Genomic DNA, 13,160 nt, shown 5'->3' on the forward strand with positions numbered 1-13,160 from the left:
TATATTTTTTTAATTATTTATTTATTGGTATTTAAACTGCATAAAAATATATACAAGTAAATTTGATATAAGTTATAAAATGACATGATACAAACATGTGGAGAATCTACCTATTAATAGAACTTCTATAACATTTCTAGTGGAAAAGATCTTGGGGCCATCTTCTTTTCAAATGCATAGGATGATTATCTCCTATTATCAGTTGATGAAGGAACAGCCAGGTTAGAAAGTGGGGTTAGGAAGTTTATCATGGAAGGAACGGTATCTGGTTCTGGCCAAATTGGCAACATATGGAACATTGAGGTCCTGATGGATGACTTAATTTGTGACAAATCCTGGTGATTCGTGTCAAATCCTGATGATTTGTGATAAATGGCACCCCAAAGTTCAATTTCTTTTATCCAGAGGGGCATTATTATAATCATACAGATCAGTCTTTTGTAATGAGTTGGAAGTTTAGACCGTTTGTTTAGTAAGTGCTGTAATAGTCGGAATCGACGAGCAGTTTCCAGTCTTTTCAGTTTTGTATGAGTATTCTTTAGTTTTATAAATCATATTTAGCCACAATTAGTTTAATTTTATTTCATGTTATCTGTTCTCTTGCTTTGTTAGATTATTTTCGTTGCTTATATCATTTTTTATCCCTGCTAAGTGGGACGAAACGTTGGCTCACAATATAAAGTTTAATTACTATTTGAATTATTTTGACGGCACCCGAAACATCTTTATGTTATATATTACTCAAAGACAATCATAGATGATCTAAAAATTACTACTGTGGGAATAAATCTGAGTCCAAGAGGGAAATCTCAGAAAGGAGTAAATAAATAGTAAAATTCAAAATAGTCATGATTTTTTTATAAGTTGTTTTGATTCGATATGAGCAATTACCTCGTTATCGAATTAGCACCAATTACACGAGATTGACACACGGAATGAGTAAAATTTATAGTATACATGGCCTTTCCCAACTCAATGCCATTTTTTATCACTGATAACAGCTTACACGTGTAAGAGATAAACGAGCTGCCTCTGCTGGTGACTGATCCATAATAATCGCTTCTGATAACTACTAGCGAGATAAAGATTATAGTAATGTACTAGTTAGTCAAGTATTTATAGTAATCAAGTATTACGACAGCCTAATCATACGGCTTCAAATTTATGAGAGATTGCAATACATAACAGAGATAATAAGATCTCGCAAGACGGGAAGAAAAAAAGGCAGTTATTTCACCCCAATTTTTTATTTATGAATTAGAAAAATATATCTCAGGAACTATGTGACGAATATATGTCAATTAGCACTCAAATTAAAGCTAGTTTAATGGGCTATAAAGTAGTTTATGATGTTTATATTTGTAGGAGCAGTAGTTTTCATAACATTTGCTAAAATAAATTGATTTATAGTAGTAGTTCGGACAATAAGTTTGATGTTTGAAAAATTTTATTTTAGAAACCATTGAACGTACAGATATTTGCCTGCACTCAAATTAAAGCTCGCTAAATTTACTATAAACTAGTTCATAATGTTTATCTTTGTAGGAGTAGTAGTTTTTATGATATTTTACAAAATATACTCACAAAATGTTAATTTCTAGATTTTCTATTATTGTTGGTAGTAGTAAAGATATAGAGCTCCGAATGAAAAATTAATTATTTGAATGAAAAAGCCAGCATTTTTTATTTCCCCACCTATACTTAAGGATACAATTGTTTACTTAAATGTCAAATGTCTGAAAAAATGTATCTCTAGAACCATAAGGCGTACATATGTCTGCCAGCACTCAAATTAAAGCTAGTTTATTGTACTATACAGTTTATCTTTGTAGGAGCAGTAGTTTTCATGATATTTGCTAAAATAAATTGATTTATAGTTGTTCGGATAATAAGTTTGATGTTTAAAAAACTTTATTTCAGAAACCATAAGACATTTAGATGTTAGAAAAGGGGAATACAAAGTAACGGCTGTTCCCAAACGTTTATTTAAATTATTTTTTCATTTCAAACTCCATCTTCAAAACTACCTACAAAATTATAAAACCTAAGAGAATGCCATTTAAATTTGCTGAAACATAAGTCCCAATAGAGCTATTTACATCCAATAGTTCACGTGATATAGCTTTTTAAATTGCAACATTTCATAAATGTTTCATGCACTGAAAAATCAGTTGGAATGGTCCTTTGACCGCAACCCTGACCATCTTCATATACATCAATTTTTACTGTCAACTATATATACACATATACTTAATTCTAATTGGTCCAATAAACTGTTTGATTTTTGAAAAAATATATTTCCAGAACAATAAGACGCACATATCTCTGCTAACACTCACAATAAAAGAAATTTAACTTACTATAAAGTAATAAAATAAAATAATATTACACGTATCTTCGTAGGGGTTGTAGTTTTTATGATATCCGTATATAAATATAAATTTGGCACATGAATATTGTTCCAAACAACTATAAATCAATTTATTTAAGCAAATGTAATGAAAGCTATTACTCCTACGAAGATAAACTTCATAATCTATTTTATAGCTCATTAAACTAGCTTTAATTTGAGTGCTAATAGACATCTGTACGTCACACAGTTCCTGAGATATAGAGAGGTGGAAAGAAGCTGGGGTCCGCCCGAGTGCATCTCGATTCATTAATTTTTATCCGCCATTGGTTGCACCATTGCTCAATCAACTTATTTATTAGTGCCAACATTTCGGCCAGAATTTCAAGCCTTCATCAGGGCTAAGGACAAAACACAAATAATCAAGAATAAGGAAGTATTGAATGGTTAGAATATAAGAAAAGAACTAACAATATAGATAGTAATGAAAGACATGCATATATTTAGTCTAAGTATTATAGGAAGATAAAGCCTGTATGAAGAGTAATATTAAAATTATGTTATAGGAAAAAAAATAATAAAATCCGCATTGAAAACTAGTTAGTAAATGTATGTACAAAAGGAAAATTATTTAAAATAAAATTGATAAATGAAGTGGGAAATAAAAGATATGTTTAGGTAATTAAATATGTAGATAGAATATCACGATTAAAGAAATTAGTTATATAATCCAAAAGTAATGATAAAATATGAATATTATAATTTTAATAATAATTATTTAAAATTAAAACTCCATTAATCGTATCCCAAACTCTCCAATCCCATATCACAGCCCTCGAAGAATGGTGTAATTGGAGGATTAAGATAAATTCCAACAAATCCCATCAAATCACCTTTACCCTTCGTCGTAAATCTACCGACTGCCCTACAGTTTCATTTAATGATGTTACTCTTACCCCTATCGAACAGATCCGCTACTTTGGACTGGATATGGACAAACGATTAACCTGGAATCCTCACACAAGACTGAAAAGACAGGGAACTGCAAGTCGATTTCGACTATTACAGCACTTACTAGACAAACGTTCTAAACTTCCAACACATTACAAAAGACTGATCTACATGACTGTAATAAGGCTAATCTGGACGAATGGAGTTGAGTTTTGGGGCTCCACTAAACCTTCGAATTCCTCTCGAATTCAATCCTTATAATCCTCCAAGGCGCCTGAAAAGAAGATGGCCACGAGACCATCTAATGTAAAATGTCATTAGAGTGCTATCAATGGGTAGTTTCTCTACACGCCTGTAACCCTCCAATTTAAATTAGATCAGATTATTAGTAATTAGATTAGATAAGCAAATAGCAATAAACAAATATAAAAAAAAAGAAAAATTAAAACTATGGGAAAAAAAGGAAAGAAAATATATACAACTAATAAAGTATGTACGTAAAATACAGAATAAAGAAAGAAGGAATAAAAAAATATAATGTTATACAAGACAAAAGTAGTAATTAATAAATTTGGCAATAACATGTGGTAAAAATAAATAACTATCTTTATACATTATTTTCTATTAATACTTAGACTATCCATGGTTTTCAATATTATTTTGTTTGTGGTTTTCTCATTCTGTCATTTCTCTTATCCATTGGGGTTGTCATCTTGTTATTTGTTTTTAGCCCTGATGAAGACTTTAAATTCTGGCCAAAACGTTGGCATTAATAAATATTTTTTTCCTTATTTATGTTCTCCACAATCATATTCTCCTCTTTTAAATATATACATTTATTTTTTCTCTTATAAATATATACAGAAGAAAGAGGGTCAGAGTGTGGTCAAAAGAAATTTTCTTCTGATTCTCAAAGGAAATATTTCTCCATTTAGCACATTTTTCCGATTAACACATTTTAACGTGTTTAACAAAAGATTAAGAATATCCTACTGCCATTCTACAGTTTAGTAAGTGCCTTTCTTTCTTGGAATGTCATTTTTAGGTTCTTCGAAATTCATAACTTTTATCGTAAGGGTTGGACGAAACCTATCTAAGACCTAACCTCTTCTTTAGATGATGCAACACGTGGCCATTATTCTCAATTACCCGGCCTGATGCTTCTTTGGAAACATTGTTGCACCGCTAATCACCCGGACGAGTTGCAACGCTTGGTCGTCACGCTGCAGTGCGATTAGCACAGCTATTGAATTCCTTTAGGCGTCCTTTTGTTATAGGATGCACTCTATATTATGCAGCTATCATCTTTGATGAATCGGGTTTGGAATTTTCATAAGATCTTTACAAGGTCACTCAGCAACAACAGTAAACGAATAAAGTCTAAAGCCCCTTTGACCCGTTACACTCGACACCATTTCTGACGTTACCTAGCAACAGAGTTGGGAAGCTATATTTGAAACTTTTTTTTTTTTCTTTATCTCTTTTACTGAAAAAGCATTTTTACAACCAGTGAATGAGATGTACTGAGAGAAAAAAAAAAAATAAAAAACAAATGTCATGAAGGATGACGCCTCTCCATTAAATTTTTTTTTATTTTATTTTTTTATTGATATTTACAACTGTATAAAAAAATACAACCAGTAAATTTGATCATAATTACATAATGATATGATACAGGATGTAGAGAAACTACCCAGTAGTAGAACTCTAAAAACAGTTTACAATATAAGGTCACGAGGCCATCTTCTTTTCAGGCGCCTCGGAGGATTGCCAGGAATGGAAGAGGAAGCAAAGTTAGAAACTAGTGGGTTTGGGTGGTTAGGGAGTTTATTATGGAAGGAATAATATCGGGTTCGGGCTAGATCGGTTACATAAGGTCATTTAGGTCTTTATGGATGGTTTTATTAGTAACAAAATACGGAGCATTGAGGATTTTACGAAGGATTTTGGATTGTAAAGATTGGATGCGAGAGGAATTCGAAGGTTTAGTGGAACTCAAAACTCAACTCCGTATGTCCAGATGGGCGTTATTATTGTCATGTAGATCAGTCTTTTGTAATGAGTTGGAAGTTTAGACCGTTTTTCTAGTAAGTGCTGTAATAGTCGGAATCTGCGTGCAGTTTCCTGTCTTTTCGTGTCAGTCGTGTGTGAGGATTCCAGGTTAGTCGTTTGTCAAGATGTCCATTAAAATCGAAATTTAAAAATCAATTGAAGAGGTATTTCCAGCTCCTTCGTAAACGTCGTCTCGTATCTGGTAAGTCTCGTGTTGATAGTCCTTGAATTAGAGGGTTAGTGTGTATTGGAAGTGGGTCCTGAAACCGTTTATATTGTGATTTAATGGTTGTACGTAGGGAGTTCATGGGGGTTACGGTAGCAGCGAGGTAACGCGCCTGTCTTCCAACCCATAGATTGCGAGTTCGAGTGCCTGGCCCTATCCGGGATTTTTTCAAGCTCATTACTACACAATACTCACTCACAACCTCCTCCCGGGCATTTAAACCCGTGATGTATTTCCTAAATAAATCGTACGAGGCCTTAGACCTCCACGGTCTATCGCGCCAGTTAACAAACAAACAAAAAACGTAGGGAGTTTGGAATTTTTTGTGTAAGTTCTTACTGTAGTAAGAGGGAGCGCTACTGACCAGTCTTAGTAATTTTGATTGAAACTGTTGCAGTTTCAGTAAGTTAATTTTTTTGGCATATCTATGAATTTGTGCACCGTAAGTCCAAATCGGTCTAAGAAGGTAAGTATAAATCTTTAGTTTTTCTGAAAGTGGTAATTTTGATCATTTTTTTAAAAGATGAAATAATAATTTAAGTCGTAAATATATTTGAAACTAATGGCTAATGTTACTATGGATACGATATTTATTAATCAATGGTCCATTCATGAATAAGGGTCGTAACCATGGCAACTTAAGCTACTAGTTACAAACAATACTTTAACTAGTTTTTGCCCAACTCTTTCCGACACCACTTTTTCAGGAAAACGTATACCCTGGAATCATGATATTATATAGTACAACTTTAGAACTTCACTGGTATTTGATAAGACAGGATAAAGGAATGGTTCGGAAATTATTAATTGTCGATAACGAAATAACTACAATATTTTATAGCATCATCAACTACATGGGAATTACCTCTACATTATTCATTGTTTTATTTATTTATTTTAGTAGGTATATCTGTCGATTTGTGTGTTTTAACTTATTCATTCATTAAATTATTTTATTATTATTATTATTTTTAATACTAAATAATTCAAAAACACTATCCAAATTATAGTCTCAAAACATTTATTTCATTCACACGTCCAACGTTTCGGCCAATTCGGCCATCTTCAGGGACAATCTATTACAAAAAGTTTCCATTATTTGTATGATCCTACAATCAATTCAATTATTTAACATTATTATTTATAATTTACCTTACCTTTATTTACTATGAGACATATCATTTAACCATTTAAAAAAAAAAAAACTCCATACAGGCTATTCTGCCCAGGTCAAAACATTTACATCTATGAACAACATTAAAACCATTAGGTAAACTTATATAAATTGCCAGTCTCAAGAAAGAAATTTAAAGATTATAAATTATTTTTAATTTTTTTACTACTTATTTATTCAATCAAGTATTTCTGTTAACCAACCTTTTATTATATTTTCCTTTAAATATATGCCTTAGTTTAGTTTTGGTAAATTGTATTTAATTGTTTGTTTAATTGTAAACCGATCTACGGCTGTGACTAGTATTTTTCTGGTTTGATCTCACATCTATGTCTAATAATGAATTTGTTTAGAGGGTCACTGGGGAGGTTCAAAGAGGGGGAATTCGGGAGACTGAATCTGTCATTCAAATGAAATGAAAATTGTGAAATGGAAAGGATAAGAAGTGGAAAGAAAAAAGGACTAAATTGAATTATTTGTATTTAGTGTATAGAAAAAAAAATGTCTTTCTTGCATATTAAAATTTATTATATCTTGTAAAAATATGTAATTTATATATGTCCGATCACGGATTGATTAGTATGTAGTGTGCCAGCATGAATGAATAAGGTATTTCTCTCTCCCTCCAGAGATCTTATTCCACGCTTCAATACGATGTGAGTTCTTGTTAATTTCTTTTCTCAGTTTTCGGATTTCTTTATTATTTGATCAAGTTTTTCTATATCATTGCACTATACTTGTGTGCCTTTGTTCCACTAATCCTTTATATTGCTCAACGGATTAGAGAAATATATAGTCCGCCGTGAACTACACTTCGCACGTTCTCTTTCCACGTAAAACCGGTTGATATATTTATCATGCATCTTTTTATATATATATATATTTATTTATTGCTATTTACAACTGTACATTATAATAAATTTAGTAAATTTTATCTCAATTGAATTGCAGTGTAGAGAAACTACCCATTGGTAGCATTCTAATGACTTTGTACATTAGCAGGTCTCGTGGCCACCTCCTTTTTAGGCGCCTCGGAGGATTGTCAATGGAAGAGGAAGCAAGTTTAGAAACTAGGGGATTTGAATGGTTAGGGAGTTTATAATGGAATGAGTGATATCTGGTTCGGGTTAGATCGGTTACATAGGGAACATTAATGTCTTTATGTATGATTTTATTTGTGACGAAGTAAGGAGCATTGAGGATTTAACGAAGGTTTTTGGATTGTAAGGATTGAATACGAGAGGAATTCGAAGGCTTAGTGGAGCCCCAAAGCTCAATTCCGTATGTCCAGATTCCAGGTTAATCGTTTGTCCAAGCTAGCGGATCTGTTCGACAGGGGTAAGAGTAACATTATTAAATGAAACTGTAGGGCAGTCAGTAGGTTTACGATGAAGGGTAAAGGTGATTTGATGGGATTTGTTGGAATTTATCTTAATCCTCCAATTACGACACCATTTTATCGGCATACGTGGTGAGGATAGTGTTAGGATTGGTTGGAATGTCAGCTGTATAGACGGTGTACAAAAAAAAATTAAATTTAAATAATAATAATATAAATACACTTTTGCTATTTGAAATATTTACATTTTGCAGGGGAATTCCAAGTTATGCTTTGTCCGAACAACTTGAAATCAACATTTTTGAATCAATAAATAATTACATAGTTAGTTTTTTTTTCGTTCAATTCTGCTTTCTAGGGTACGTTTTAGAGCTGAGACTTCGGCGACCTTATATCAAAGCTGGGTTTATCAAGCATTGTACGCCATTAGCTTATGATTAGTAGAGAATTTTTAGGGATTTCAGTATTCCTGACAGAGAGAAAAAGGCTCGTGCTTGTTATATGCTGGTCTATCTCTGCCCGTTGATCATTTATTGATGTCATTGTGGAACCGAGGTATTTGAAATTGTCTTCTTTCCAAGCCAACGTTTCGTCCAGAATTTCTAGCTTTCATCAGGGCTAATAACAAAGAACAAGATAACAACCAATGAATACAAAAAATAAAAATGTAAAAAATATTTAACCATTTCATTAGTTGGAAATTCATTAGTCCTTCTCTCAGTATTAAAAATAATATTGAGAGAAGGAAAATATATGGTAACTAATGAAATTGTTACATATTTTTTACATTTTTATTGTAAAAATTCTTAGCCCTGATGAAGGCTAGAAATTCTGGCCGAAACGTTGGCACTATTAAATCAGTTATTTCAACTTATTTGTGTTATATTCTGACCGCATCTCCCAGCCATCTGCTCCTCATATATACTCAATTCAGTTTTGCTCTGGTCTCCTCGCAATGGTAAAACACGGCTTTTTTTTTCACCTGAACACTTCTAACGCGACATAATCTTTTTCAGATCTTAGATCTACTATAATTTACAATTTTTTTAATATTTATTTATTGCTATTTACAACTGTATATTATAATACATTTAGTAAATCTGATCTAAGTTAGATTGGAGTTTTACAGGCATGTAGAGAAACTACCCATTGGTAGCACTCTAATGACATTTTACATTAGCTGGTCTCGTGGCCATCTTCTTTTCAGTCGCCTCGGAGGATTGTCAGGAATGGAAGATGATGCAAGATTTGAAACTAAGGGGTTTATTTGAAAGGTGGGATTTTTTTGGCTTGCACACACACATATATATAAATATATTTACAATATTTGTGTAGTGTCTATTTTTTACGTAAAGTGCATTTGTCGGATAAACCTATTGAATGAGCGATATCAAAAGGACATTGATTGTACTTTCGTTGAACAGTTATTCAAACAGCCTGATCTGTTCAAACTGTAAGATAAGAGAGAAGAGTATAAATACCAATTATGTGATACCTTATATCATATCATTGTTCAGTGCCGTGTCGATTGAACGCGTTAGTGGGCAAAACTGATCATATGTTTAGTGCGAATGGTGCCTTCGTTTCCTATTCCAGAAAAAAATTTTGGTATGATAATCATTAATTTTATATTTATTATTTATACATGTTTATTTTATTATTGTTTAACTTCTTAAGTATTGTAATCGATAAATCGATATATAAAAAAAATCGATATTAAGTAAATTCCTCAGTGTTTTATATATTTTTATTTGCTTAAACTTACCGATTTATGGAATATAAATTAAGGGAAATCATTACAATCGTGCACAATTATGAATTCGCTCTCGTTTATATTTCATATATAAAATTTCTTTTTTTAATTCGTAATTAATTGGTTGAATTATTAAGGAATTTACCTATACAACTTAGGAGCTCCGTAAAAAGTCTTCATTAACTCATCGTTCAAAAGTATTGATAGAAAAATTTATGTTAATATTCGAAACGAAAATAATCGAAAATTTAATTAAATATTCATGATGTTACTTGGATCATGCCTTGTTTTTTTTTTTTTTAATAATATGAAAATTGTGTTTTTTTATTTTTTTTGGATATAATTGTATAACTTAACCGATTAATAAAAAATCATTATATTATTTTATTACTTCAACTTACTTCTTATATATGGAGAACATAATAAGGAAAAGTATTTCGACCATGAAAATTTTTCATTTCGAGTTTTTGGCCAAAAAACATGATTTGAGTTCCCCCGAGTCCAAATTACCGAATTTCGCAAATTGACTGTTTTTATGTGTCTGAACAGTTAGCCAAAAGTCATACTAGACTGAAATATTATTTAAGTGACACCAACAACATCGATAAAATCGACCGACCGTAAGGTGCCTCTTTAAAGAATCGATTTTTCACTTCGATTTTCTCGAAAAGAATAGTAACGATTTTAATTAAACTCGGTATGCTTATGAAAAAATTAATTTTGTTTAATATAAGATCAGGTTGCGTCCTCGTTGAAATAGTAGGACAGTGTTTGATAACGAATTTTAAATAAATCTTCCACTCAAGAACCTTTGATTTTGTTTATTTCAGAAAAAAAAACAGTTCTCATTATTTGCAATAATATACAATGACTAAATAAAAAATATTAAAGAATTTTATGCATAGTTAAAAGATAAAACGGAAAAATAGAGACATCCGATTCGAACGAGAATTACCTAGACCGTAGATATATGAGCCGTTTATTTTGAAAGTGGCCTAAGTCCATTTGTCAATTATTTCTGGTTGCCCATGTTTACATGTACACCTTCAAGTTATCTATCAATAAAGCATTAGAGGTTACTTATATTCCGAATAAATAAAATAATTCTGGACATATATGATTTCAGAGTTAGTGCAATTATTCAGCAGTTTATTTTGAAAGTTGCCTAAGTCAATTTGTACTTAAATTAAGATATGTTTAATGTGGCTAAACATCGTCCAAAACGTGGAAATCATCACAAATTTAATGTCGAGGCATTCGTTTTTACCAATGATAGAGATTTTGGCATAGTAGAAATGGCATTAAAAAAAAATAAATAAAATAATTTACTATTTGCTCCCCCCTTCCCCACGCGATTATTACAATATTATCAAAAATGTCGGAAAGGTATTAACTTTATTGTACATGAAATAAGGCAAGAAAATTTTATATCAACAAGATTATTAGGCGACCTAATTTTTAAAAGGATAAAGAATTCTAACGGAGAATCAATTAACAGGTTAATAATATGCTGGATGCGTTTTGTTAGAAATGAACCGTATAAGACTTCAATAACTGAGAATGAAAATTTTTTTTTTTATTTATTTATTTAATGTAATCTACATCTGTGCAAAATAATAAATACAATAAATAAATATGTGGAATGTTTCATTTACACTTGAAAATCTTGGGAAGGAATCACCCATTGGTGGTACTTCAAGCATTAATTTAAATTAGAAAGTCCCGTGGCCATATTCTTTTCTGACGATGAGAATTATCAGGGATTGTTAAGGATGAGAGATTAAGAACTAATGGGTTAGGATGGGTAAGTATTTGAAAAGGCGGATATCCGTTTTTGGCCAAATGTGTAACAAATGGGATGTTAGGGTCTTGAAAATTTTAAAGTCTGGTATTGATTACCAGGAAGAAAGTTCGAAAATATTATATTGACACCACTATATAAAAATATCAGACAAATCACAACAGCAAAATTCAAGGAAATAATTGGTCTATTACGATATATACCACCGGAACATCATGATCTTTTTAAATCCCTTTCACAAACACAAAATGTAGAAAAGTAATAAATTATTTTGTAATTTATGTTCGTAATTTTGTACGTTATGTAGTTAAAAAACGTTTTGAATTGTGTTGAACTGTTGTAAAGATATGTAAAATAAAATGGGTATTATTTTTTTTTAATTTGAATCATCTTAAATTATTTTGAATGGACTTGGGCTCCTTAAAATTTAATAATGAGCCTGATTGTTAATTTTGAAAGTGGCGTAACTCCATTCTTGGAAAGAAAATGCATATTATAAACTTAATATTTTGATAGGAACTATAAATGTAACACCTTAAGCATTATGGTTCATTAGTATCCTGTACGCATATTTTTAATTGCATCGAAACACAAGCCCTTAAATATCTCGATTAAAGTATAAAGGGTCTTAGGCCACTTTCAAAATAAACAGCGCATATGTAATTTTGTGTTGGACGTATTCTGTAGATAGTACCGTACACTGGGGTTAATTTTATACTGCTTAATTATCAGGGGGACGTCCTAGCGGAATCACATCACAGTCTATGTATATTTATGTAAAAATATACAAACTATTAAAATGCCTAAAAAAAAGTTTTTTAATATACAAAGAGATAATTAAGTATAAAGAAAAAATACAATATCTTCAAAACTAATTGTTAATATATAGTTTAAAAATATAGATTAAAAAATTACTTCAGAACTAATTGCAAATACCTCATTGAAAAAGAAAATTAATTGAACTGTTGTAGCTTAAATATTATTTTTTTTTTAATTTATAAATTTCTATTTTAAAATATACATTATAATACATTTAGTAAATTTGATCTCAATTAAATTGGAGTGGTACAGGCGTGTAGAGGTATTGGTAGCACTCTAATGACGTGTTACATTATCAGGTCTCGTGGCCATCTTCTTTTCAGGCGCCTCAGAGGATTGTCAGGAATGGAAGAGGAAGAAAGGTTAGAAACTAGTGGGTTTGGGTGGTTAGGGAGTTTGTAATGGAAGGAGTGATGTCTGGTTCGGGCTAGATCGGTTACATATGGAACATTAAGGTTAAATAATATTTAAATTAATAAATTTCTGGACATACGGAGTTGAGCTTTGGGGCTCCACTAAACCATCAAATTCTTCCAGAATCCAATCCTTACAGTCCAAAATCCTTCATAAAATCCTTAATGCTCCTTACTTTGTCACAAGTCATCCATCAGGACCTTAATATTCCATATGTTGCTGATTTGGCCAGAACCAGATACCGTTCCTTCCATAATAAACTTCTCAACCACCCAAATCCA

General features: G+C 31.4%; 1 protein-coding gene across 3 annotated transcripts in view; it reads left to right on the forward strand.

The window, feature by feature from the left end:
• The window catches only part of LOC106692423 (growth/differentiation factor 11), a 182,432-nt gene that overhangs the window by 58,007 nt on the left and 111,265 nt on the right, over positions 1–13,160 (forward strand). Inside the window, exon 1 of one of the 3 annotated variants that reach the window (XM_067052108.1) lies at positions 9,632–9,700. The exons of the other annotated variants lie outside the window; for them this stretch is intronic. The gene's annotated coding sequence lies outside the window, so the exon portion shown is untranslated. Of the gene's footprint in view, positions 1–9,631; positions 9,701–13,160 lie in introns of those variants that run through there. 3 annotated transcript variants of the gene reach the window in all.

Source organism: Halyomorpha halys, unplaced genomic scaffold, assembly GCF_000696795.3.
Source record: "Halyomorpha halys isolate HHAL.00 unplaced genomic scaffold, Hhal_1.1 Scaffold56.1, whole genome shotgun sequence".
Taxonomy (NCBI): Eukaryota; Metazoa; Arthropoda; class Insecta; order Hemiptera; family Pentatomidae; genus Halyomorpha; species Halyomorpha halys.